At 37.9% G+C, this 22,479-nt stretch overlaps 1 long non-coding RNA gene across 1 annotated transcript in view; it reads left to right on the forward strand.

The window, feature by feature from the left end:
* The window catches only part of LOC116512374, a 63,578-nt gene extending 42,718 nt beyond the window's left edge, over positions 1-20,860 (forward strand). Inside the window, exon 3 of the long non-coding RNA XR_004255877.1 lies at positions 20,630-20,860. This is a non-coding gene — a long non-coding RNA (uncharacterized LOC116512374). The remainder of the gene's footprint in view (positions 1-20,629) is intronic.
* Positions 20,861-22,479: the final 1,619 nt, after the last annotated feature.

Here is a 22,479-nt window from a genome sequence, read left to right on the forward strand (position 1 = left end):
GAGCTAATCTCTTCAGAAGCATTTGCTTGCTTAACCTTGACCAATATGAAGCCTGCTGAGAACCATTAATCAAAACACTATCTCTGAAGTTACAAGGAGATAGAACCTCATTACTAATTGCTGATTTTAAGCAACTTTCCAACTTGGTACAAGGCACGTTGCTTTCTCTGTTAAGTCTGCCCTATAACTTTTGCTGTGCAGAATGTGCTAGGATTGTGTCTTTACAACTATTGCAGCATTCCACAATCACGTGACTAAAATTTGCAATGTTTTTCTCTGGTTTCTGGCATTTACTTTTGGTTTCCAGCATAAACATCTATTAGGGATACATGAATTCACTTAACCTCCATGTTTGCTTAGTGACCATCATAAAAAACACCCATAATTTCACATCCAATCATGTGATGCCTTGACCTGATTTGATTTGATTTGATTTAATAAATTTATAGGCCACCCAATCCCGAAGGATTCCGGGCGGCTTACAGAAAATAATTTTTTTTAAAAAGAAGAGTAAAAAACAAACAGAGGAAAACAGATTAAAAGAAAGCACATCATGCACCCAGTCTAATCAGGGCTGGACCTCGTTCAAGAGGTCAACAGCCCCAGGCCTGCCGGAATAGCAAGGTTTTGATAGCCTTTCAGAAGACCATGAGAGTGAGTAGGGTCCGGATCTCTGGGGGTAGTTCATTCCATAGGGTTGGATGGGTACAGAGAAGGCCCTCCCCCGGGGAGCCGCCAGCTGACATTGTCTGGCTGATGGCACCTGGAGAAGGCCCACCCTGTGCGATCTTATCGGTCGTTGGGGGGTATGTGATTTATGACCGAAATGAATTGCAACCTTAACTCCAGGCTCTATCGCAGTTGTAAGTCAGGGATACCTGTTCAAGAAAAAGAAGTTGTATTTAATTTTTGAAGACTAGTATAAAAATGATCAATTATATTGAGCAACAAAAACAACGTATCCAGTGATCCTTTGCTTTGAAAAAATTCCTGTGGAAGCAAAACATTTTTAAAAAACCATTGCTGCTATCAGCATATATTTTTTATAAATATTGTGTTACTTGTCACATTTATCTGAGTAGGCCATGGTTAGAGATGAGATAAATTGGGCCTGATACATCACTAGGGAAGGAACATGGTTAGAAATGGCAGGACCCTTCAATTAGAACAAAGTCATCTCATATTTATAACAATAAACACACCAATAGCTTCATTAGACATTTACACATTAATGAGCTAAGCGTGTTTTTAAAATGTACTTACCTTCCCATTTCGAGGGATGCGGTGGCTCAGTGCCTAAGATGCTGGGCTTGACAAAGGTCAGCAGTTTGGTGGTTCAAAACCCTAGTGCTGCATAATAGAGTGAGCTCCCGTTACTTGTCCCAGCTTCTGCCAACCTAGCAGTTCGAAAGCACGTAAAAATGCAAGTAGAAAAAATAGGAACCATCTTTGGTGGGAAGGTAACAGAGTTCCATGTGCCTTCGGTGTTTAGTCATGCCAGCCACATGACCACGGAGACGTTTTCGGACAGCGCTGGATCTTCAGCTTTGAAACGGAGATGAACACACAGACACACCCCTAGAGCCAGGAAAGAGGAGAACCTTTACCTTTACCTTCCCATTTGGAGTTTATTTCATCAATGAAACTCATTGCATAAAGTTATATTTCATATTTCAAGAGTGAATATTTCTTAGCTACTTCAGTAAATAATAGGACTTCTTATTCCAGACTCAAAAGATTTGGAAATAAAACTCTTTGGTCACCATTTTTAAATTTATGGAAGCCACAATTTGCGGTTGAACTAAAACTTCATTTACTCTGACTTTGGCAAATTGGCAGCATATAGAGATTATCTATCTTTTATTTTAGCAATCCACAGGCAAAATGAAATATTTTTTTGCATTTAACTGAACAAATATTTCTCTAGATGTTTTAGCTACCTCCTACTGTCATTGCTATATGAGTTATTTTTTAGATGGATGTGGGTTCCTTTAACATAATTTTTTTAAAGGCAAAAGAATATATGCTTCTCCTAATTTATTTATTTTCTTACCTAATATTTTGTAATTTAACTTTGGATTTCAATATTTATAAATGCTTTTGTAAAAACCCATAAGCATAGAATAATCACAGAGGACCATTCTTATCATTTGCAGATTAAGAGCTAAGTTTCTGAATAAATCTTCATAATAGTCTCCATAATACCCACTGTGTCCACATAACTTTTAGCAAAATCCTTAAACAGACATGGTGATTCTGGAAATGTGCAATCCAGACAAAGCACCAGTAAAAAACAAAGCAAAGCAATTTAAAATAACAATAAACACTCAAAAATAGGAGGGAGGGAGCATGGGTTTGTGTGTATGTTTGTGTGTGTTTGTATGTGTGTAGTATAATAAATATTGCATCTATATTTAATATTACGGCAGCTGATCCTACAGATGAATGTAATCATCTATTCATACAAACAGTAGCTTAGCTAGGCATTTGTGAGATTTGAATAAATTTAAAAATATTTGTAGGAGTTATTATGTCCACTGTTATGTTAATGTTTCAGCCACAGCAATTTTCCACACCTTTAAATAATACAATTCTAAATATAGATGCATTTTATTTTTTTAACATTTAGTTTTAACCCTCAGGATCCCTTTTTTGTGCTCCAAATATGACTTTAACTGTTGATAATCTGTGGCATTGTTACTTTCCATTTCGAGGCAGAAAAACACAATAAAACTGTGATGGAAACCTTAGAATAGACTTAAACATATGTTAGGAAAATATATCTACCCATCTTACCCAGGAAAAAGCAAACATACAATTCCCTGGATTTCCTATGAACGATGAATTGGATGATGAATAGATTTTATTCATCATCCAATGAATTCCTGCACCAGACAGGAATGGATTATGTCAGGCGTGTCAAACCTGCATTGTCATGGCAGCATCACGTGACATATTCGCAATTCGCAATTTAATGGGTTTATATGCCGCTCAATCCCGGGGGACTCCGGGCGGCTTACAAATACAAAATGAAATAAAATACACACAGGGGGAAAATACAAACAATACAAATAATTTTAAAAAACACAACATACATTCGGTTTAATTGGGGGTTGATTTGAAAATCAGCAACCCCAGGCCTGTCGGAACAGCCAGGTTTTGGTGGCTTTTTGGAAGGCCACGAGGGTGGGAAGGGTCCGGATCTCTGCTGGTAGCTCGTTCCACAGAGCCGGAGCAGCTACAGAGAAGGCTCTCCCCCGAGTGGTCGCCAGTCGACATTGTCCGGCCGACGGCACCCGGAGGAGGCCTAGCCTGTGACTTCTTATCGGACGTTGGGAGGTGTGTAGCAGGAGATGGCCTCTCAGATATCCAGGTCCAGTGCCATGTAGGGCTTTAAAGGTAATCACCAGCACTTTGTAGCGTGTCCGGAGACTAATAGGGATCCAGTGCAGCTCGCGGAAGATAGGTGTAACATGGGTGTACCGAGGTACACCCGATATCGCTCGCGCGGCTGCATTCTGGACCAACTGCAGTCTCCGAACACTCTTCAAGGGCAGCCCCATGTAGAGTGTGTTGCAGTAGTCGAGCTTTGAGGTGACGAGGGCATGAGTGACCATTTGAAGTGCCTCCCGGTCCAGATAGGGTCGCAACTGGTGCACCAGGTGAACCTGGGCAAAAGCCCCCCTGGTCACAGCCGACAAATATTGCAACTTTTTCCCCCTTCACTAAACCAGGTGTGGGCGTGGCCAGCATGTGACGCATGCAGCCCATGTGCCGTGAGTTTGACAGCCCAGGATTAGGTTGTTACACAGATCCATTTTGGATTTTACATTTATACATATCATCAATACAATTTAGAACATATATCTATATCTATATCTATATCTATATCTATATCTATATCTATCTATATCTATATCTATATCTATATCTATATCTATATCTATATCTATATCTATATCTATATCTATATCTATATCTATATCTATATCTATATCTATATCTATATCTATCTAATCTATATGTCTGTCTGTCTGTCTGTCTGTCTGTCTGTATATATGTATATATGTACAGATAGATAGATAGATAGATAGATAGATAGATAGATAGATAGATATAGATATAGATATAGATATAGATATAGATATAGATATAGATATAGATATAGATATAGATATAGATATAGATATAGATATAGAGATAGAGATAGAGATAGAGATAGAGATAGAGATAGAGATAGAGATAGAGATAGAGATAGAGATAGAGATAGAGATATAGATATAGATATAGATATAGATATAGATATAGATATAGATATAGATATAGATATAGAGAGAGGGAGAGAGAGAGAGAGAGAGAGAGAGAGAGAGAGAGAGAGAACAGGCAGACAGACAGACAGACAGGATCATTATAGGAAGAATCTGCAAGTTTCTTGCTTGTTCAGGATGTTTTGCCTAAATTCCTTCTAAATCTGAAGCCTACATTGGAACCTCTGAGCTATGTTTGAGCCAAGTGAAGAATGACTAAACAAAACCAATGCCTTTTTTTTGACAGCCACTTGAGGATCCAACCTTTCATTCTTCTAGTATCATTCTTTTGGCCAAAGGGCTGCAGCAACCCTCCCAGAAGGCTGTGCTACATCCCCCACAGATCCTTATAGCCCACCACTCGAATTCAATAACACTCCAAAGAATCATTAATCAAGCACTTTCAGCAGTGCTGCACTTCTTCTGCTGATGGCATCAAAACAGAATGTTTTTGTTCTCCTTCAGTGAAGGGAAAAGGAACGCTTCATGGCTTCCTTTTCAAACTCTCATCAATTGGGACTCAAAACCAGTCACTATTACTATGCAGAAGCTGGCATGCAGAGAACAGATTAGCTTCCTCTAGCTAATCTATTAGGAAAACTTACAAATACAAAGCAAATTATGCACCAAGCTAGATACATCTTCCTATCATTCATCTGAAATAAATTAAAAGCAAGCGTGCAATATGGCCAAATTGTAAAATTTGCTCATTTACTCAAACGTGGATAGAAATGATATAATATGTATTATTCTTTAATGTGCATTTGGGGGTTTGCGATGACATACTGGGGCAACGTGTTTCTTAGAGTGGTTTTGTAGACAAAGCCAAAAAAAAAAAAAAAAACCTTGAAAACTTGCACAGCTACCACTTTGTATTGCTTTGTATACCAAACTTTGCTTTTAATTAAGGGAAGCCATATGTTTTGCATTTTTCTCCCTTGGGGATAATAGCTCCTTCCATGGTCCATTCAAAATGAAATCATTATCAGACTAATTATGTTTTAGGAGGGCTCCCTAAATCTATATCCCTATGAAGAAATTGTGTATTTATCTGTTGCCCTTGTTCAAACTCTTTTTCCTTAGAAGGTAAAAAGGAGAAGTGGCATGGCTAGATACGGGATGTATTTGTGATTCTCTTTGCTTCTTAAAGCAAAGAGAGACAGAGAGACAGGAAGCAAGAGGGAGAGAGAATGAATGCAGCAAAGGATCAAGTCATAAATGAACCTTGTCTTGGTAATCTGATAATAGTTTCCAAAAACCTTTGGGTGAGAGGAGTACACTAAGATTTCATATTTGGTATGTAAGATTCATTTATCTCCATCCATTTATCCTCATGGGCTAGTTTCATAATTGAAGCAACGTGTTATCTTTAAAGATTAACTGAAACACAACTGAGTAAAGATGCCTATCTGAAGATACTGCCCATTTAATAGCCAATAATGATCAAATACTACCAGATAATGGGAAACAGTGGTTTCAACAATATATTTAGCACTTAGATTGTTGTAGAAAGGCTAATTGCAGTACATTTATCATGTCATTATACCACAGTATAATGTAGTAGAAGTAAACTCCTCATTATCTATAGCTATCTATCTATCTATCTATCTATCTATCTATCTATCTATCTATCCATCCATCCATCCATCCATCCATCCATCCATCCATCCATCCATCCATCCATCCATCCATCCATCCATCCATCTATCTATCTATCTATCTATCTATCTATCTATCTATCTATCTATCATCTAGCTAGATAGCTAGATATCATAATCATACTTAAAATACATTATACTTCAGAATGATATATCAAAAATTAGTTCATTGTCTTGAAAACTACACAATCCTCTCCACCTAAAATGCCAACAAACTCTATCATAAATGCATTTTCTGTATTAGGCAAAAGATTCTGAAGATCCTTCAACCTGCTGGAATGCTAATATTCCACTTATCTTCATAAATAGTCCTTCATGAAACAAAGTTGTTGACCTTCCCAATCCATTAATTTCCACATAAGTAGAGATTTTAACTCCCAGTTGTACAAAAGAGTTATCTTTCTTACAAATCTATAGTTGGAAATTGGAAAATATAGATTATACTTTCAACTTTTGAATTGGACAACTTGTCAATGTTGTGGAAGATAGGTGCATCGAAGAGAAATGCCAATGATCAGGATTAGAAAATGTGTTGGTTGCATAATCTAATAAACTACTTCAAAAAAAATAACCTCAGAAATATAGGACATAGATATTTTCCAAACATATGGAAACCCAGTTGCAACTCTTCCTAGCTGGTATGACACCAGGGTGCAAAAGGTGAAATTTGGGGAGGCTCATTCAGACAAAAAATGATTTCTCCTCCCAAAGGGGCTGTTACATTGCAACAGATTAGAACTCCCCTTCTGTTGCAGCTATTATAAAAACAAGTCTAAAATGGATAACCAAATGACAGTAATGCTATTTAGCTTTGATGGATTGTGTGTCATCGAGTCAGTCTTGACTCTTAGTTACCATGTTGAAATATTTTTTTCTCTAGGACCACCATTTATTCTTCATGGTTGCTAATAATCAGTAGATAGTAGATAGATAAGGCACATATAACCAAAGGAATTCTGTTGAACCAGTTTGTACAACTCTGGATACCTTGGTTCTATGTAAATGTCAGCAGTGAAAACTGAATTTATTCACATTCATCTGCTAAGCCTTTCCGGCTATTCTAACAAAGAAAAAAATAAATGGAATGGAGCCATTTAATACAATCAGTCATCATTAAATCAAAAATGGAAGGCATCCAAAATTTTTGCATGTCAGTTCATGATAAAATATATAATTTAAAAAAATCCCCATACATTTAAACTATTTTCCATGGAGAATATAGGTAAAGGTAAAGGCTACCCTCACGCATATGTGCTAGTCATTCCCAACTCTAGGGGGTGATGCTCATCTCCGTTTCAAAGCTGAAGAGCCAGTGCTGTCCAAAGACGTCTCCGTGGTCATGTGGCCGGCATGACTAAATGGCGAAGGGACACGGAATGCTGTTACCTTCCCACCAAAGGTGGTTCCTATTTTTCTACTTGCATTTTTATATGCTTTCAAACTTCTAGATTGGCAGAAGCTGGGACAAGTAATGGGAGCTCCCTCCATTATGCAGCGCTAGGTATTCGAACTGCCACCCTGCCGACCTTTCTGATCGACAAGTTCAGCATCTTAGCCACTGAGTCACCATGTCCTTTTATGAAGAATATTCTAACTTAGTCTATAGTAAAAGATTCTTACTTAAGAATGAAATGCTTTATTTATAACCCCTGTTTCCCTACCTCCACCACAACTTGGAACAAAGAGGCAGATTTATACAACCTCATGTCTCTGGGTACTATCCAAAAATGTTGGCAATCTCACGACAGAAGAAGCAGGAGACATTGATATTTGCCTGCCTGCCCCCTTAAAAGCTGAAGGACCACAAACTGACTTTAGCTCCCACTGATTTAATATTGTGCAGCATTTAATGTTTATTTTTCAGTCCTCCTTCAACAGCTCCTTATATTGGATGGAGGCTCTGTTCCACTTCAAAAGAAGGACAGTTTCATGTCTGTATGTTGGAAACGATAAAAATGTGACCTGGTATATAATAACACTTCAGATACCTGTGGGAAAATATTCTCTAGAAGACTGGGGAACTTCCTATTGCAAAGAGAGAGCCTTCACCCCCAAATGTTTTCATTTGTTTTCTTCCTGCAGCACATGAATCCTAAATTGCTGTTTTCAGCAACATTCCTATGGAAAACACCTCCTGTAAGTTGGTAGTGAGATATTACAGCAGCCTTTCTTCATCTGATAATTTCCAGACAAAAGGACCGGTTTAAAGTAGCGTACAACTGCAATGAAAAAGTGAGAACCATATAAACAAAAAGTGGTGAATGATCAGAGGACATGAGCTGCCAGCAGACTCCGACAGTGAGGGGCCCTCTGAGTCGGCTCTGGAGGATGTGGAGGACCCTGGACAGGGTTCCAACTCCAAGAAGGGTGCAGAGAGGCTGGTTGGCCACCAGGAGGCACCTGAGCCTTGGACTAGTGGGGAGGAGACAAGGGAGAGTGAGCCGGAGGCCAGTAGTGAGTTGTTCCTGGATGCACGCCATCGAAGAGCTACTAGGCGTCAGGAACAATTATGCAATTACAGGAGGTGATTGTACTCAGCTGGTGGTCATTAGGCTCCTCTCCAGACTATAAAAAGCTACTTGTGCACACAGCCCTCTTTGCAGAAGTCAACATAGGATTGAATAGGACATTACTGTGAGCTTGGCAGACTGGATTGCTGCCAAGCCTTATCTGTGTTTATTGCTGCCTGAGTTTGTCTGAGTTGCTGCCAAGGTCCTTATCTGTTTGTTCTGCTTGGCTTTCAGCCACCGAGGTTTTGGTGTCTTGCTATTAAAGTACATTCCAGTTAAGCTTGTCTCGGCATTCGTTACTGGACGGAGGAGGGGGTCAGAACACTATGTATGTGTCAGCCTCTATATTGCTTGCTTGTTATTGGCTGCCATTGTAACGGGGAGGGAGGGGATTATGGTATTTGGGAGGGGGATCGTGCTAGTGGAGACATTTCAAAAGAGGGAGTTTTGCTCTCACCATCTTCTGTGCTCGTGTTTTGGTTTGCTCAAGGTCAACCGTCCCTGCATAGATGCAATGAAGACATTAATGGTTTTTCACAAAGTATATTAAGAAATAAAGGAGAAAGAACACACAAGGCCCATCATGCTGAAGCAGGTAAAGACTAGCATGCATTTTTATTCTTTGACAAGTGTTGTATAGTAAAAGTTAGTCCTCGCTGTTACGAATGACAGCTCGGCAGCAGCCAGGCGCGTCTTAGCCAATCAGACGCGCCTGTCAGTTGCCGGGCGAGTCTGAGGAACTATAAAAGGCAGACTCGTTCAAACTGTCAGTTGTTCAGCACCAGAGCAGACGAACACTCCAGTCCAGCTGGAGCTGCTTCTCTGCCTCTCTCTCTACACAGATCATCCTTCTGTTGCTACATTGTTAAACCAGCACCCTGCCTGGTTGTTACCTGTTACTGTTACAAGTTGTGTTAAAATAAATTGGTTACAGAGTTACCGGACACGAGCCTCTGTCTCATTCCTGAAGATATAATAACAAGCATTCTGGCAAAACTGCAAATCAAATGTTGCCAAGAGAGTAACGTTATACAGTTAGATAAAAGAAAAGCAATAGAAATAAAGATGCGGAATAATATTTGGTTGCTTTACACTCTTTTTGGCAGCTACCAAAACTATGGTATGTCTTTAGCAAATATCAGATAGGAAAGTAAGCAGCTGAAATGCCAATTAATGTCACAGTGTGCACTTGTATCTTGAACAAACACCTAGAAAAAAGAGACTGCAAATGAAACAATTTCATAATTATTTTAGTGATAATCATACAAGGAGAACAGGGCCTCATCCCTAAAATACCATGTATAAAAGATAAATGAAACTACTACGTATATAAGATCATAGCAGAAGTGTTTTGTTTTTTTACATGAAAGCACCAGTATCACAGAAGGAAAAATATGCCAGTGATGGGGAGGAAAATGTGGTGCTAGTTCTCCAAGTTTAAGAACCTCTACATTGGACTTTTACCAGAAAAACTCTTGTGTAGTTAATCTGTGTGCTCAATTGTCAATGGCAAAATGTCAGCTTGATGGGATGATTTATGCTGTTGTGTTATTTTTGAGATGGTAGCTAATTTTAAAAATGATTACAGCATCTACCTACTTAGGAGGATATTGTTATGCTTCTGAGTTCCAAAACCATTTTCTTGTGGGCTTTTGCAGAATCCAAAAACTTTTCCAAAAATGAAAAGTTTAACTGTGGAACAAATTATGAAGAAGGAGGCAGAGGACCTGTTTTCGAGCAGAGAGTAGATAAATATCTGTCTGAGGTTCTTTAATCTGGGTTTCTGCACTATACAAGGAGTTGGGCTTGAATCCTATTAAATAATATGATTCTCTGCTTCTACTTTTGCTGTTCAACCTGAATTGTTTGGACATGTTGCTGGCTCAGCCACAGCAGAGCCTGCTTTGAACCAGATCAGACTTTTTGTACATTAATATAGTATTTCCTTTTTTTACTGTGATTGGCAGTAGATCTTCAGCTTTTAAAGCCAAATTCTATCCCACTGGGTGCTATTTGATCTGACTGTTTCATCTTTCAAAATATGCGCCTCACCATCAAATATTAGCTCCCTTTTAAAAATATGCAATGACTCCATCGCCGTTTCGCCATATCAAATCCTGGTGAGGCAGTGAATATAAACTGACAAAGTGAGATTCAGCCCAAACAGGACAAATTGATAACAGTTCCCTTTTAAAATGTCCCATCTGAATATGAAACCCAAGGACAGATCTGTTAAAGAAATCTACATGTATTTGACTGTCTTTAGTTATGATTTCAAACACTGTCAAATACTAATCATTGTAAAAAAAAGGGATGAGATGGATCAAGCCCAATCATAGTTAATTTTCAATGCTTGCTTTTAATATTTGAGGTGTTATAGGCAGTTTTCTTAATTAATGTAATTTGTGGTTAACTTTTCTTCCTATCCTTCCTGAGAATGATATCAACGTTAAAACAACGTTCTAATCAGGGAACTATCAAGTAGAAAAACCACACACTAGCCACTTCCATGCAAAAAGAGAGTAAACGCCACTCCATTCTAGCACTGAATATGTTACCTAGCTAGGTATTGAAATGCCTGCAAGAAAACAACCAAGCTCAGAGAGTACCAAGAATCTCACAGGGTATAGGTCTCCACCTTGGTTTCCTAACGCATACATTTTTAATACCATGATCCTAAAGTACATGTTGAACCACATGGTGGTTCAGTGTCTAAAATTCTGAGCTTGTCGATCAGAAAGGTTGGCAGTTCAGTGGTTCAAATCCCTAGTGCCACATAATGGGGTGAGTTCCTGCTTCTGCCAACCTAGCAGTTCTAAAGCATGTAAAAATGCAAGTAGAAAAATAGGAACCACCTTTGGTGAGAAGGTAACAGCGTTCCATGTGCCTTCGGTGTTTAGTCATGCCGGCCACATAACCACGGAGACGTCTTTGGACAGCGTTGGCTCTTCGGCTTTAAAATGGAAATGAGCACTGCCCCCTAGAGTCAGGAACAACTAGCACATATGTGCAAAGGGAACCTTTACCTTTAATGTACATTTAAATATATTGGGTTTTTTAAAGGAGCATCTTTCTCATATATTCTTGCTATCCTGCAGGGTTTTAAGCAGTGGATAAAAAAACCTGGCAAATTGCATGTTCTGCTTCCTGCTCATGTTCTCATTGGACAGACTGGGCTATTCGTCTCCGGTGAAAATATATGATGGGTTTCTTATGCATCTAACTGTAAACCTATATGTCGGTTTCAAAAGCAATTTGTTTCCACTGTAATAGGTGACAGAGTATCTTCTTCTGGGAGAGCAAAAACCTGCAATATTGTAATTTTTTTTTTAATCTTTGGGTTGGACTCTGTTTATCAGTTTGGAAGAACTCAGAGTAGTGTGGATGTGTGCATCCCACAAACGTTTTGCAGCATATAAAACCAGAATAGCATGGACTTAATCATGTTCCCACAACCCAGGTGTTGCTAAGTCGTGGCCTTTCTAGTTTAATACACTGTTATCAAATCTAGGCGGAGTTAGATAATTACAGTCTATCACCTCGAAATAGCTCTGAAGTGTTGGCAAAGATATTCTGGTTGTGAACTTACATAAAGTGTTCTTTGTCAGGGATTTTTTTTTTCCCAGTGTGAGTGTCATGGGACATATTGCATGCAGTAGATGACAGGACAGACAAATGTTAGCTTCAAAATAATTGAAAGACAAAGAATTTCAGCTGTCAGCTAGATGAGCCATCTTAGTTGTTATAACTGAAAATTATATGAAATCTGTTCAAAAATCTGTTAAATTCTTCTGCGCTGAATGTTCTTGATATACAAAGCTTCCCATATCAACAATATAATCATTTCTAATTGGGACTTGCCTGTCTCATGAAAACAAAGGAAAGAGAGAATAAAAGGAACTGAAATTTTTTTGCCTGTATTATTTCTGTTAAATTTCTTTAAACTTTTTTATTTGTGAAAAAAAAAATCCTGCCCCAATTTTCAGGCCTCTGCATAATGACCAAAACAATAAAAATATCAATGTGCAAAACAATAAGAAATAATATGTACAATTAAAACAAATTTAATTGTCTATATCCAATATGCTTACAATAATTTTATTATCCAAGCAATCAGTCTTAAAGCTCTTTTTTTTTCTCAAAGCAACATAAGTGTACCAGATGATCTACCAGGCATGTGCTGATACAGCGATATGAAACTTGCATACAGATTCATATTATATGCTCAATTTTCCAGATTAAAAGCAAAGCAGTGGAATTCTATATTGTTTTTCAGTAGCATTAATCATCCCTTTGGGAGATGGCAAGCAACAAAATATTTCTTTTACCCATTACTTAGCTGAATTTATACCTTCTTTGCCTGCCTGCCTGCCTGCCTGCCTGCCTGCCTGCCTGCCTGCCTGCCTGCCTGCCTGCCTGCCTGCCTAGCTATCTATCTATCTACTATCTTCTATCATCTATCTATCATTTATCTCTATCAATTCTTATCATCTATCTTCAAAAGTGCTATTTATATACTTATTTATGAGATTTAGTGTGTGATTCTCAGAAATGTATACTTAAAATAGAAAACAATACAAGGTACAGCATGGAAAAAAGGATCCTATACATGTAAACAGATACACAAACCCAAATAGATAACATAAACTAGAAGACATTGAAGGTACCTTCCAACTCTTATTATTATGTATCTATCATCAGGATGGAAGCTACCTGAATCTTGAGAAAATACCGTTTCAAAATAGGCATGTTTCCTGGGTCCGAATAGGTGGTATTGTTCAACAAAACTGAACATAAGTACATTGATTCTCTCCAATCATACCAGACAAGTACAGAGCATCGGAGATATGTTATCTTGGTTCATGTGTCTTTTCAGTCACATCTGTAAACCGGTTTTGAGGTTAATATTTTCTTTTCACATTACTGATGTTGATCATCATTAGCCAAATTTTCTGGTACAAGTTATGTAGCAGGTGGCAACCCACTGGCAATTTTGGCTATTTTGAAATACCCACACAGGGTTAATCTGATTAGTACTGAAATAGGAGACCTTCAGAAATATTATATGGCTGGGAAGTGGAAAATGAAGTGAAATTATCCAATAACATCTTGTAGCTGGCAAATTGCTTCCATGTTACTGCCAAGTATATTATTGGAAATAACTGTGTAGCCACCTGTGTGATAATAACTGGGAAGAAGATGTTTCCTTTATTATTGGTTTGTTTCTCTAGTTTTGGGATTTGTCTGTTTTTTTCTACTCTTCAGTCTTGTTTACTACATTTGTAATGTTAGAGCTATACTGTACATTTGACTTTCTGTTGTGGGAAATGTGTGATGTATTAAATTAGGAAGAAGCAGGCTGTTTCATCCGTGACCCGTCAAAACCGTGGTCCACTAAAGCGCGCTCGACGAAAGCGCGTACCTGACGTCATCAGCAGCGCGACAAAAAAAATTAAAAATAAATTAAATTGAAATTAAAATAAAATTAAAGCAAGCTGATTCACATAAAGGTAAGGGTTAGGTTTAGGGTTAGGGTTAGGTTAAGGGTTAGGGTTAGGTTTAGGGTTACGTTAAGCGTTAGGGTTAGGTTTAGCGTTAGGTTAAGGGTTAGCATTAGGTTTAGCGTTAGGTTAAGGGTTAGGTTTAGGGTTAGGTTAAGGGTTAGGTTTAGGGTTAGGTTTAGGGTTAGGTTTGGGGGGGTTAGGGTAAGGTTTTCGCTTTAATTTTAAATTTACCGCTCACAGCGCGATGTTTTCATCACGCTGTGATGACGTCACGTATGCACTTTCGTCGAGCGCGCTTTTGTCCACCGCGGTTTTGTGGTGGAACCGTTTCATCTACATTATTCTAAGACTGAATTACAAATGTTATATACAAGTCTGGATGACATATTATTAAAAAGATAAGAAGCTGGAAGGAGTTAAAAGAAAAAACATTTAAAGGGATAATTTAAAAGAGAAATGTGTGCAAGTGGGTTAGCAAATTGGTAGGGTGTGGCAAACATTTACAAAGTTTTGGAAATGGGTAGAGGGTTTGAGGAAGAAGGTAACATCTGTGGAATTATATAAAGATGTTGCCTGCAAAAGACAAATGTAGCCAATTAACTAAGAAAAGCAATCAGGCAGTGCTTTATGTTGCTGATATTTTTCTGCATCTTTTTCAGTAGTGCATAGTTTGCAGGAAAAGGAGATAATATCAATGTTCTGATTCATATTAAAGATTCAATATGTAACAATGCAAGATTCAAAATACAAAAACATACAGCAATGACTTATTTGTGTGCCCTATGCACAGAACATCTGAAGCAGCTCTTTGAGCTGTGTGACTTTCCAAATATTTACTGCAGCTCCAGATACCATAAACAATGGTGGTGCATAATGGGAGCTATAGTTTAACAGGGCTTTATATTGTCCACCCTTGGCAGAAGGCATTGTCAAAACTGAGCTGAGAACCAAAGCTAAGACTGGAATATATATTTCTGGGTCTAGTTATGCTTGATCCATCTTCAAGTAGGTCAGGTCTCCAAATTTGGCAAATTTATGACTTGTGGAGTTCAACTCCCAGAATTTTTCAAGCAGCCCAGAATTTGGGGAGTTGAAGTCAAAAAGTCATAAAATTCAGTGGTGGGATTCATTTTTTTTAATGCCAGTTTTGTGGGCATGGCTTGGTGGGCATGGCATGGTTTGGTGGGCGTGGCAGGGCAAGGATACTGTAAAATCTCCATTCCCACCCCACTCCAGGGGAAGGATACTGAAAAATCCCCATTCCCTCAAGAGGCAGAGAATAGATTTGGGCAGGGCCAGTCAGAGGTGGTATTTACCGATTCCCCGAACTACTCAAAATTTCCACTATCGGTTCCCCAGAACTGGTCAGAACCTGCTGAATACCACCTCTGATAAAGTTGCCAAGTTTGGAGACCTCTGTAAACTTTGTCCAAAAGCTGGAATTTTTATCTCTGATTTCTCCTGGGAAAATGTTTCTCTCATTCTGTAGCAATATGGAAATGGATTTTTATCACCATGACAACCATCTAAATAGATTTTAATTTTGGAGGTTTATTAGCCAGCAAGTGGGGCAAGCAAGGAATTCTAATTTTGAAAAAAATATTATGTCATCTGGAATTCTATTTACTGCCTGTGTAAACACCCTTTGATATTTCTTTTCAAGATTCCATATCACACAGAGAGACATAATTTTATTTTAATTGCCCATCATATGCATACACTTACGCATTAGCATATTATTTTCTAATTATGTATGATCTTCATAACAGTCCGTATTTTATGTGGTCTTCCAAAAGAAAAGAACACATTATAACGCATTATACATTATAAAAAAAGACAAAAAAAGAGCAGAAAGCCAAGCCAAGCATTTGACAAAGAAAATGGTTAAAATTTACCCATTTCTCATTTTCCCAATGAGTCCCATACACACACTTTTAAAGGAAATTAATAATGCCACAAAAGTCAAGGATAGAACTGATCTTTGGCTCAGTTGCAAATGTAAAATATTTTTTCTGGCCATTGATATAGAACTAGAGTGGGATTTTAAAAGTTGATTCAAGGCTTCCTTTCCCCCTTCATGTGAAGTATTTTTAGTCGTACATTCATCATATTTTGTTTCCTTTCAGCAATATCCATGTCATATTCAATATATTCTCTAAAATAACTAAGACACAGCAGGTGTACTATTGAGAGACAATACATTTTGGGCAGAAAATTCCAAGGATGACATTACAGATTTATAAAGAACAAATAATGTAGTGGTGATTGGTTGTCTGTTTGAGGTGTGTATGTGTGTGAGTGTGTGTGTGTGTGTGTGTGTGTGTGAGAGAGAGAGAGAGAGAGAGAGAGAGAGTGTTTGTGTGAGAGGGAGGGAGGGAGGGAGGTAGAGAGAGAGAGAGAAGAAGAAGAATGTAGAAGAGGATGGAGCAAGGAAGAAAGAGATTAAAAGGTACTTTTTACATGGTTAAAGGTCTATACAAATATTTGTGTGAAAGTTATCATTATTGCTCTAATACATTTCTTCACATTGGAGGAGGGGGTATCCAAAATGAAATACAGTCATCCAAACCGCATGTAAATAGCAGGAAATTCACAAATAGCTGTGGTGGTTGTAAGTCTAATTTTTTTAAAAAAAAATCTTTAATTTCCTGGAAAGAGCATTTCGCCAGATGTCTAAGCAAAAATGGTTGTGAAAATTTAAAAGCAGGTTTACAAAGAAGAAAAGCAGAATAAGTGACTATGTGGAATACCTCCACAGGTGTGCCCTCACAAGAGCGCTTGTAAAGGATGTGCGTGCCATGAGAGTTTGTGCCATTCCTTGGCAGCAGTGAAGTGAGGGCTGAGTGGGAAAGGCATTATCCGCTTAGACATAGGCCTCTTGAAACTGCAGTGGGCCAATGTTATTATCAGTCAGTGGAAACACAATCCAGAGACATCGTGGCTGCCAAAAAGTCATTCTACAGGGCACATGCCCATGACAATAAATGTACCGGTACAATTATTTTTTGTCTTCCAGACATCCTGACTCATCATCCTTACTTACTGGCTTGTAACTGATAAATGCTTAACAAAGTTTAAAATATCTTCTTTCCACTAAGCTAAAGCTGGGCCCGGTTTCACTGATCAAAACTCTAAACTCTAAATCAAATAGGACCAACAATGTCATCTTCCAAATGTTGTCTCTGGACAGCTTTATACAGCCTTAGATTAAGCAAAAAAACAGCAACAAAACCCCAGAAAAACAAAAGGAATCTGGCATTTTAAAATGTACAACATACCATAGAAAAATGGATTACATTTTCCAATAGCTTCAGGATATTCATTTCTCCTTTATATGTTCTTCTTGTTCAAATTGACACCTTCCAGGTGTTCATGAACTAAAATGACAACAATGTCATAGACCCAGGATCATATCTTACCTAGTGCCTTGAACTTAGGGGTGGGCTTCAAAAATTCCAGCAACAGGTTCTCTGCCTGGTTCTCTGTCCCTCCCTGAGCTTTTGCACAGGCCCTGCACTTGCCTCGCATCCAAAATGGGCTGCGTGAAGACTCCTGGGAGGGGAGGTGGGAGGGGCAGGAGGGATGGGGAAGGGCCAGTCAGGGGTGAGATTTGGAGATTCTCCGAACTGGCCATAACGTTAATTACCAGTTATCCTGAACCCGTGTGAATTTATGGCAGCTCACCCCTGCTTGAACCCCATCCACAATTATCTCATGAGATCACCAAATCTCAGAAAATATTGCATATCACTTCCCAAGCAACTTCAATATCACTATCATTTTATTACTATTAATTAAAAGCATGGACAATGGTGTACTCTCAACATCCATAGATGTCCTCTTGTGTATTTTTGAGCTAAACATTTACAGTTATGTCTATGGAGATTGTCAGTTATTCTAAGGTTATGGTTGTCCCAACCTATGGTTGTTTTTCAGGATGCAACTGGAATCTCTTGTCCTTGCCGGAAGATGTTTTGCTTCTCATCCAAGAAGCTTCTTCAACTCTGGCTTTTCATTGGTGAAGAAGCTTCTTGGATGAGAAGGAAAATGTCTTCAAAGAAAAACAAGAAATTCCAGTTGCCTCTTGAAAAAGCACTTTTGGGATTTACAGTTCATCTATCTCTTTTTGGCTTTAAGAGTTAATGGTACAGATCACTTCTTCGCTTTGCCAAATGGTAACATATGGCTTAGTGTTATTAGTAACCCATTGCCACATGGACATAACCATGCATTGGAATACCCTTAACACATCCCAAAAGGACTGCTGAAGACAAAGCATCCAACCTGGCTAAAGACCTTACAAAACTTCAGATGTGGAAGGGATGATAAATAGAATGCTGGACTGAACCCTTTTGGAAGAAATTGATAAATATTGGGATGTGATATCTTACATACACCTATTGGCTGATCTATATCCCAGATTTGTTTTTTCTAGCATTATCAGAACCTAATAAGCATAAGCTTTCCATTGAGAAATTCAGCATTTTGCGTATTTTTTGTAAGCCGCCCGGAGTCCTTCGGGATTGGGCGGCATATAAATATATTTAATAAAAAAAATTAAAAAATGATAAATGTTAAATCAATGCTGATAAAAATAACCTAAATACTAATGGGATCAAACCTAAAAAAGAAAAAAAAGAATTAATTTTAATCACAGAGTAAGAAGCAGAAATCATGCTCTACCATACAAGAAAATATTCCAGCGTGAAAATGGAATTTTTGATATATTTTGACATCATCAATTTGGCTCTAATAAAATTAATTTGGATTATTTTAATAATATTAAGCTTTGTAAATGAGCATAATGGGCTGCCTTGGAATAATAAAATCTCACAATAGCTATAGGGTTAAACTCAGAGATGGTATTCAGCAGGTTCTGACCAATTCTGGAGAACCAATAGCAGAAATTTTGACTAAATGCCACCTCTGACTGGCCCCGCCTCCATGTATTCTCTGCCTCCCAAGTCCCAACTGATCAGGAGGGAATGGAGATTTTGCAGTATCCTTCCCCTGCCATGCGTACCAAGCCACGCCTGCCAAGCCAAGCCACACACCCCAAGCCACGCCTACATAACTGGTAATAAACAAAATTGAATCCCACCACTGGTTAAGCTGTGTCACACTTGTTCAGTAAGAAAAATGAGCATTCCAAAATAAGGAAGCACATGGCATTGCACTCCAAGGTATTTGTAGATGTGCACTTTTTCCATTGGCATCCCATTTATTTGCTATTTGTGAATTTTAGAATAATATTGGGCAAAAAGTAAAATGTTGGTTTTCTGATAATTTATTGATAGTTTATGTTTTATGCAAAATAAAGCTAATTCTTAAGTGTTTTTCTCATTACCAACTGTACCCCATATATAAGGATGCTAGGCAGACCCTTATACTACACAGTATATCCGGTTTTAAAGAAATGTCCAGGTAGGGATTCTGATTTCTATTTAATGTTACTTCTTTCAGGCAAAGACTTGAAAATAACCTCCCAAATCACCCAATTTTATGGTACCATTTGTACAATACCCAGCATCGTTACCTAAATTTGGAATTTCTTATAGTGTTTTATTTTTGTTTATTTTACTATCGTTGTTCTTAGTTATTTTTAGATTCTTTTGCCATTATTTTTCTGTTATACATATATGCTAAAAGATTTAATACTTCTATTCTTAGATATTGTGTTTATATCTGGCCCAGGGACTGTAAAAAATAAATGTAAAAATGTATAGATGTGGTGAATTCACCTCCTACCGTTTTGCAATTCATTTTGTTCCATATATTTATAGTACATGTTCAGGTGGCTGTGATATTATAATATATGGACATTAGTACTTTCCCTTTTCATCAAATTATATCTCAATGACTTCACTTAAAAAAATAAATCTATTTGTTTAAAAACACAAAAAAAGCAAAAATGTACCAACATTTAAAAACATAAATGAAAAATGGGTGGAACTATAATGTACTCTAACAAATAATGTTAGAGTACATTATATAATATATAATTATATACATTATATAATATATACTCTAACAAATAATGTTTCCAAATACAAAATGTTCACTGAAATCTAAGAACATAGGAAAATACTTGCTTAATTAGTCCACAAATTTTCTTCATCCACATCCAATGATCTACCAGCTATGCCTGAGATGCCCCAAGAATCTCTTCAGTAGATGTCTTCCACCTTTGTCCCACAACATCTATTATTCAAAGGTACCTTTCATAACTTATCATCAATAATGCTGTCCACTGATAGTTTTATCAAGTATGAATGTATTAAATCCATTCAATTTGTGGATCGTTATTACACTTGTAGATACTTCTCATGAACAGCTGCGTGACTCATTTCCTTTGGTCTGTACTATCTCCCATCATTCAGCATAAGGGAAAGAAAGAAAATCTCTCCATTTGATGTTTTTATATTATTATGCCTCCTTGAATTCTTTCTAGACATTAGCACTTCAAAGCAATGTGTAGAAAAGGTGGTTTCTCCTCTCTCTAGAAATTCAAGACTATATAACAGCAAAAGAACTTGCTCATCTAACCAACCTAAAACAAATGGGAATCAGTTCAAGGCACAAATAAGGGAAATGTCTAATTTTCCTTTTTGTTTCTCTTTTTATCTGGTTCCTTCTTTCCTTCTGTACAGCTTTCTTATCTTTACCCGGAAGAAACCAGCAGCGAAATCCTCTGAAATCTGCTACCAGTTTGTTGAGCGTGTGCGTACATGCGCGCCTGAGGTGCACCTGCGCAGTGCTAAAAAAGGAACATTTTGAAGCCTTCCAAGTCTACAAAGGTAAGTAGAACAGCGAGGGGGGGGGATCCAATGTGTAGCCACGTGATTTAGATTATCTAGAAAGCAGGAAATGCAATGATTCTATCTAATATAAATCACGCATCACAGCTGATTGTCGGAAATATCAGTTTGCCCAAACCAGTAGCATTTTTTTACTACCGGTTCTAGCGAACCAGTCCAAACTGGTAGCATTTCACCTCTGAAAGAAACCAAATATGGTTTCCTTCAGTTTTTACTTGTGCTAATTCTCAAGATTTATCCTCTGATATCACCTTTGTGCAAAAGAGATTAGCAAGCCTAAAATGGTTGAGTCTCAATTGTGTAATATTTCCTTCAGTCTCATCTTCTTCCTGGATTTCCTTCTTGCCTAGAGCTGATCATCCATGCTTAGAGTTCACTCAGCTGGGCAATAATAGCAAGTTCCATTACCGGATTGTCTCCAAAGTTTAATTTTTCTTGTTCTCCTAATTTTATTTCCCGTGGAAAATGTAAGTTTGTGGATGCATTATAGTGAGAAAAGTGCAGGAAATTCTACTGACTTATTTGGTGATGAATCTGACTATAAATTCCTCATGTATTTCACATCTTGCTAAAACGATGTGATTGTAATTCTAGTACATGCATTTGCTACTTGTCAATATAACATGCACAAATATATTTGCCCGCAATGAAATTAGCATTCTGGATGGAGACCTCATTCAGCCCAACAGCGTACATATTTATTCAGAAGTCAACCTCATTTAATAATTTATCTATTTATAGAAGAATGCCTAATTTCTTATCTATCCTATTCATCATTCAAGGTGGCATGTAAAAATTGCAAATCACAATGTTATTATAAAGCTTTCCTATCAGACAAGTACATACAAAGGAGAAACACAAAACAAACACCTGAACAAAAAGCTTGGTAGGAGGCAATAATCCTGTTGGAATAACAACCACAAAATCTCGCTAATTATGAAAAGAAAACAGTTGAAGAACAGAAATTCTGAAGCTAATGATATAAGATAATGGTCCATTGTTGCCACAGGAAAAAGCTGTCTGTTGCAGCAAACCATGTTTCATCACAGATAAAGCAGAGAAAGCTACATTGTCACCAGATCTTAGACAATAGGTAGGATGACATTTGAAAAGGTAGCATTCTCCGGACTCTGGATCCAAGTGACTTGGGACTTTTCAGATAAATAGCATCCCTCTGCATTGTATTTGAAATGAACTATCTACTGTTGTGTTCCCTCAGACAAGCACTAAATGAAGTCCGCATATCTTAAAGTTGCCAAGGGTGAGTTACGTTGCTATAGGCTGCTGTACCATCTGTTATTACACTCACATTGGAAGATAGAATATGGAATAATACAATTGGAAGGGACCTTAGTGATCTTCTAGTCCAGGGGTTGGCAACCTTAAACGCCTAAAGACCCACAAAGGTCCTAACCAGAAGCCCCCCATTCAATTCTGAAGTACCCCGTTCAATTTTTAAGTTCAGTTCCCCCACTATAGAGTCTCCTCCTAGCACAGTGTCTTTTTCCCTCTACCTGTCTTAACCGAAAGCCCTATCAATTGTGGAGCCGACTGGCGACAGGGAGCTGCAACAGAGAGATGAAAGAACCATATGTGGCTCCAGAGCCGCAGGTTGCTGATCCCAGTTCTAATCCAACCTCTGCTCAAACAGGAGACCCTATATCATTTCAGACAAATACTTG

The sequence above is a fragment of the Thamnophis elegans genome, chromosome 8, assembly GCF_009769535.1.
Source record: "Thamnophis elegans isolate rThaEle1 chromosome 8, rThaEle1.pri, whole genome shotgun sequence".
Lineage (NCBI taxonomy): Eukaryota > Metazoa > Chordata > Lepidosauria > Squamata > Colubridae > Thamnophis > Thamnophis elegans.